The following is a 6,542-nucleotide window of genomic DNA, read 5'->3' as shown; positions in this document are numbered from 1 at the left end:
GACAGGAGGGAATCACAGCCAGGCCTGGGGTGTTCCCTACCTCCAAATTAAAATATCCCAATGAACACAGCAGTAAAGCTGCTGAATTGTCCTGTTGCAGACACAGGCAGGACTATTAAGTACTGTGTGCAGTGTAGGCAAAAAGAAAAAAAAAAAAGAGCAACACAGAAATGCAGATGCCCAGATGTCCCTAACTAGGGAAAATCCTCCTGGAGCTGGGCATCTGGATTTCACAGCTACTGAAACACCAGCAGTCACTGCCATATGCTGAACAGAAAACATGAGCCTGTTCCACACCTCCAGTGACAGGAGAATGCAGTGGCAGATTGCAGAAACTCAGCAGGATTCAGGGGAAATTCCTAACACGCTCAGCATGAGAAATTCTCTTGCAAAGACAAAGGCCTCATCTGCAGTAGGAACAGGCCCTTTCCCCCACTTGCTGCATGCATTCTCCCACCTGCGTGAGCTGGGTGTTTTTCTGGCAGGTTGAACAAGTCTTGTTCTGCACCGTGACTCTGATCTGTGCTTGTGACACCAGATTGGCTGCAGCTTTACGTTTCCAGTGTGTGTCTAAGGTCTTCTGACAAGATCCATTTTACTTCTGTGCTGTGCCAAGCAGATAGCAATGTGCAGCTGAATGCATTTGCAAAATTGCTTTGTTATTTGTAGGCCTGATGTTATGCTTGTGTGGGTGCATTAAGGGAACTGTAAAAGGGCAAGACTGGGACAGCAGGAGAGGTTGCCTGGAAAGTAAGTGAAGGCAATTAGTACAGGAAGCCATATGATGATATATTCCCATTCAATTTTCTTCCTTTGACAATATCACCATTTCTCTAGAAGTCAGCTTCAGTGAGCGTCTGTACCCGATGCCTCTTAAAAGTGCCTTTTAAGTGCACTTTGCTTGTATTTTTTATGGTTTCTAAGATATCTCCCCCCTCCCCACTTCTTTTTGAATAGGGTTAATTACAGCTGGTAGAGAATACTTCTTTTTTACAAGCCAATTCTGCTTACAGTTTTGGGGGGGGGAGGAGGTTGAGAAACCTGCACAAAACAATTCATGGTTAAAAAGTAGAAAAGACAAAATAGCCGCCAACATCTGCACTACTCTAAATAAAAACAAAACCATTCCCCCTCCAAAAGTACAAGCTGAGAAGGCAAGTGTCATACTGCAATGAGCAGACAGAAAAAAGAAATGGAGATCAAGTTTCTTTAAAATAGATGGGTGCTCAAAGTTATACCTCTAAATCTATATATAGGCACTTAGATCAAAATCCCTGAAGAATCCCAGGCACTTAAGTGACTTATTTTCAAAATCATTGAGCACCTCACACTCCCATTAACATAAAATAGAAGCGCTGACCACCCCACCCCTTTTGAAAATCCCTTCATCCTGCCAAAAAGGACAGACAGTTCCTGGAATAGGCTCCCAAACCTGAACAGAGGGTGCATCCCCACAAGCTCACATGTGCAGGGGTGCACATTTCCCATGAGACAAATAGTAGGGGCACATATTTGTGCTGCTGCTATTTGTTCCCAGGCATGCCTTTGCCTGTGACAAAGGGACTTGGGTGTGGCAGGGGAGGCTGGAGCCAGTACCTGTGCTGGCCCCAGCAGCCTTACCTGGTGTCCTGGGGGCCTCCCAGGGCAGCAGCAGCCCTGAGCCAGCCGCTTTCAACCTGTCCAAGTGTGGCTGTGGCCAGCCAGGCTCCAGTTTTGGGGTTTTTTTGACACTAGGATCCCCTGGTGTTAAAACCCACACCGTGCTACAAATTAGCAGTGTGGCGCATGGATGTACATGCATCTTCTGTGGTTTGCAGCACCTCAAATAACTTTGAGGTGCTGCAAAGTGCACATGCGTGCTTGTGGGGATGCAGCCAGAGGATGCAGTTAAGTCCACATTCTGTCTGGACACCCCCTTTGATATCTAGGGATTGGTAGCCGGACACTGGCAGGGTAATGACATGGGCTGCGGGAGGTACAACTTTCCTGCTATGTTTCTGTGCAAGCTTCCTGAATTACACATTAGCTCTCTGCTCTTCTCTGCCTATCCCTGTAGGTTGAATGCCAAGTCTCCTGGATGCCCACAAACTGGGACCATATAAAGAACGGGCCTGGGGAATGTGTGCGACTATTCTGCCCAATCTCCGCTTTTTCTTCCTCTGACTTCTGAACAAATGCTACTGATTAAGTGGACAGGAATGCCCTGGACCCTCAAAATGGTACTTTATATGGAACAGTAAACTAATCATATATCTTACTTCAAAACTTTCTGGGTGAGCCCCAGGATATCCAAACTGTTCAAACACTATTGTAATACCCCCATCATCATTTGGAGTATAAGAAGAATCCACCATACTTTATGAGAAACCGTTTAATCCATGCAGCAACCTCTCTGTGGTGCTGAGGCCAAGAGATGCGTTGTCATTAGTATAAACTTCTAAATGTAGAGCATATCATCTTGCAAGCAGATATATCACAAGGGCCTGCAGCTGCTGAGGCATTATCTTGCTTGCTTCCAAACGCTCAATATTTTGTGAACTACCTCCCCTCAGGTTTGTATTATTCTTCCCTGGATACATTGTCTGATTTGATATCAAAGAAGGATCTGTTTACACTGTCAATATCTGTAAGGTTCACTCTACTGAGAAAAGTTATGTGCATCTAAGTATACTGCTTAGTAAACCCAAGCATGCACGTTCAAGAGATGTTCAAGCCATTTCTTCACCATAAATGCTTCCCTTGGCCAAGTGATGAGCAGTCCAATCACAAGAGTGCAGGTCTTCAGACTCAGCCAAGCAGTTTAGGGAATTTTCTTTTTGTGTTAGTAGAGGCTGAACTATTGTAAATAGGGCTTAACTTGTGTCCTTTGTCTTCCCACCGTACTGGAAGATTCTGATGCACCACAGTGAGAACTAGCTGCCGCTCTTCAGCCTCCCTCTGGCAAGACGTATCTTCCATTTGCAGAATAAGAAAACCTCACGCTGATCTTTGCCTTTACGAGCAAATACACAGGTTCTTGTGTTTTTGTTTTTTACTTAGTCCTCACCCACCATGGGGTCATGGTGAAATTTTCAGGCTGAAAAACCCACTACACCAATTCTGCTAGTGCAGTGTAGCCCTACACCGGCCAGGAAACTGATATCCTGCAGACTGTTTGAGGTACTGGCCTGCCCAAAATGGAATAATCTATTCTGGCCACATCTTATTAATTATACCTTCTGTGTTAACACTGGGTTTTATATTGCCTTGAATTAGAAATTCTTGTTATGCCAGAAACAAGATTTTCCCTGAGGCCTAACATGTCCATGCTATGCATCAGGATTCCTCAGTGGTTGGGTTGCTTTCTGCACACAACATTGGCAAAAATCGAAAAAAGCTGATTGCCAATTAGTTAATTGGCAGCTTACTTTGGACTGAGGCTTGGCACAAAATCCTGTCTTAAGGTTGGTTCCTTTGAAGCATAATCTTCACCAGTTTGCCCAGCACATGTTTTCTTAAGCATGTGGCCTGGAGGGCTCTTTACACCAGTATGAAACAAGTTTTCTGGCTCCCATGTTCTATGTAATGTCAATGGTTTTCCTTTTCCTCATGTTCATAAAACACCCTGTTAACTTTTTCCAGCACTCTGGATGAAGATATCTGGCTTTGTTCCTTGTCTAGCCTACTATCCCTAGCAATGTCTGCATGGGGGCAGTATCCCTCACTATTCAGGTGAGAGCAATTTTCTGGACAGTTCACTCTCCTCTGTTCCTCATGGACCTAGGTTTTGCAAAGAGGTTTGATTACCAATAATCAGGCATATGCAACCACATGCATCCCACAAGGGAGAACACCAGTGTGCCAATTTAGCTTTTAGCTCATAAAACAATGGTAATCCTTATGCTTTTTCTTCTGGTAGGCTTATCAACCACCCTGGCCATCGTCCAGTACCACACGCTTTGTGTTCACTCTCCTTCACACTCCCTGATTCTCATATGGACAAGCCTGTGACCCCGAGCATGCGCCTGTCTCCTAGCTGCACACAGCTGCCCTTTGTTTCCTGGGAAAACTGTTTGTGCTTGCTACCTTCTAGGAGGCTCCTTGTGAAATTCTAACTCCCAGCTGGCTGAGGATCAATTCTGTCCCACCAAATCCTTGATTCCTTATTTCACTCCTGCCTTTCCTGAATACAGGATCCTGATGGTCAACAGGCACCCAAATGACAGTAAAACACGTTCTTCCAAGAAACTCTCGCGATGACTTTCAGAGTCATGCAGCAGCTGGCAGGGTGTCTTGTTCATCTCAAACTACCTGCAGTGTGTGAAGTCATTCGGCAGGATCAACAGAACAGTCACCAATACTTCTTCCTAGGTTTGTTTTAATCACCTCCAGTGAGGAAGAACTGGGAACAGGAAAGTAAGTGCTCCCTGGCTGGAGCTCTCCAAAGCTGTACCAACACAGCACTGCTGCTGCTGCAGGTCAGTAACAGCAGCAGCTAATAAGCTGTGAGAGTGTGAAGGGAAAGGCATCTTGCCAGTGATCTCTGGCAGCTTGCTTGCTTAGCCAATCATTAGCTCCCAGAATCCCCTGGGACCTCACATAATTGTGACCCCCCAGGCCAGGTGCTGCATTACAATTGGTTATTCCATATAGTCCTGGTAAATGTATTTCTGCCAGAAGACAGGAATATATTTCAAAAATGGCACAGCCCGTTATTATGTTGCAACACATAATCATAGCTTCTAAGCCCTGTCTCCAATCCAATGCTACAGTTGCCAATTTATCACATTTCAATTATGTGATGCATGATAGACCACTCCTCCTCATGTGTATTCCCCTCCACATACCACCAAATCCCTGTCTGCCAGTTAAGGACACGCTCTAATATAAACATGAGATCTCCTGGATAGGAGCTAAGTTGGTACAACCTGGCTGGCATACGTGACTATGGTCCATTTGTTAATATTTATCCTAGTTATAAATTCTTTTAATGACGGGGAAAATTCTGTTAAAACAAAGTCATTTAAAAAACCTTTGTTAAAATTCACCTACCATCTATAGCCATGGAATAAATGAATTATCGCTTAAGATTTTTACAATGGATGTATTTCTATAAAAGACTTTGGACTGCTGTCCCTATTACAGAACCCTGTGCCAAATCCAATGAAGTTGTACCAGGGATATCTCTGGCCTTCTTTACATAGCCTTCCCTGCCATAATCAAAAAGGATGAATATGCCTACATGGATATACACACCTTTAGAGAGAGGCATCCTTCACAGACACTAAAATAAAGATCTCTTCATACACTTGCATTTTCAATTGCGCCCTTGAAGTTTTCACATTGTTTGTTTCAAATAAGTTTATTTTTGTATGATTGATTGAATTCATGAGCTGCAATTAAGAAAATTGCAGCAGGGACCATTAAAGGGATAACATCTTTTTCTCCCCTTTCCACTAAAATGTCAGGTTTCAGTGTCACTGTGAGATAACCCAATCGTGTGCTTGTACACTGCATGCACAGACTGAAGTAGGAGTAAAAAATACTAATTACAAATGACTAAAAATGACATCCAGTAGCAAGAAAATGAGAGGCCCCAATCCTTATTTCTAAGCTGCCAAGGTGTATATGCACTGTAATGCAGGTTAGGGTGAAGCTGCCCATTTAGTAAATATATAAATGTTCATCCCCACTTGTAGATTAGCCTGAGCCCCTCCCCCATCTCTCTCTGTCTTTATGCCCTTTCTTTCTCTCCAATTATAAAGCAGCACCAGGTTTTCTCATCAGCCATCTCCATGTCTTCAAATGGCTTTTCAGTGTCAGGCCTATCAGGAAATTAACTCATCATGCAGTGACAGCTGCTAATTTTTTCCCCTTACATGTCAGATGGATCGCCTGCTGAAGCTAATAATGAATCACCAATCCCTGATTAGAAGGTGCTTCCGAAACGTATAACTGCCATCTGAGCTAACTTTTTTCTTCATATAAAATGATATCACCCTAGAGGAGTAGAAAACGAATTGTATTCTTCAACAAGATGGAACAGGGGTAGGCTGTTTAAGTGAGCCGTGTGCTATCTTAAATTATGGGCTAATATTGCACAGTAAAATAAGTGAAAACTCACAGCTCTTTTTTATTTTGCCAAATGAATGACCTTTTTCTGTTACTTAATCCTCTCACTAGAACTAACTCTGTTTCAAATTTCAGGACTGGCTTTTCTCTTCATCCTTCTCTCCTGCTTTCTATTCTATATATTGCTTTTGTGCATGGCAAAAGCTACAAGACTGAAAAACGCCCTCAGAATTAAGTTATGGGGGCACAAGTTTGCCCTAGTGTAGATTCTGTTGTCCTATTGTGCCAGTGGCTTGGACCCCAGTTCTCAATCTCCAGGTATACTGAAAGCATACCAACTTGAATTCTACCTTGGGTTCAGTCCTGGGCCAGCCTCAGGCAGAAGACTTCACTGTGCAGGCTTTCCTACAGTGATTATACAGTCTGAACCCACTGTCCACAAAAATCACCAATATCTCTTCCAGGACCTCACAGTCCACATCTCTGATATT

The sequence above is a fragment of the Alligator mississippiensis genome, chromosome 3, assembly GCF_030867095.1.
Source record: "Alligator mississippiensis isolate rAllMis1 chromosome 3, rAllMis1, whole genome shotgun sequence".
Taxonomy (NCBI): Eukaryota; Metazoa; Chordata; order Crocodylia; family Alligatoridae; genus Alligator; species Alligator mississippiensis.
The sequence above is the reverse complement of the archived record's forward strand: the minus strand, read 5'-3'. Positions refer to the sequence as shown.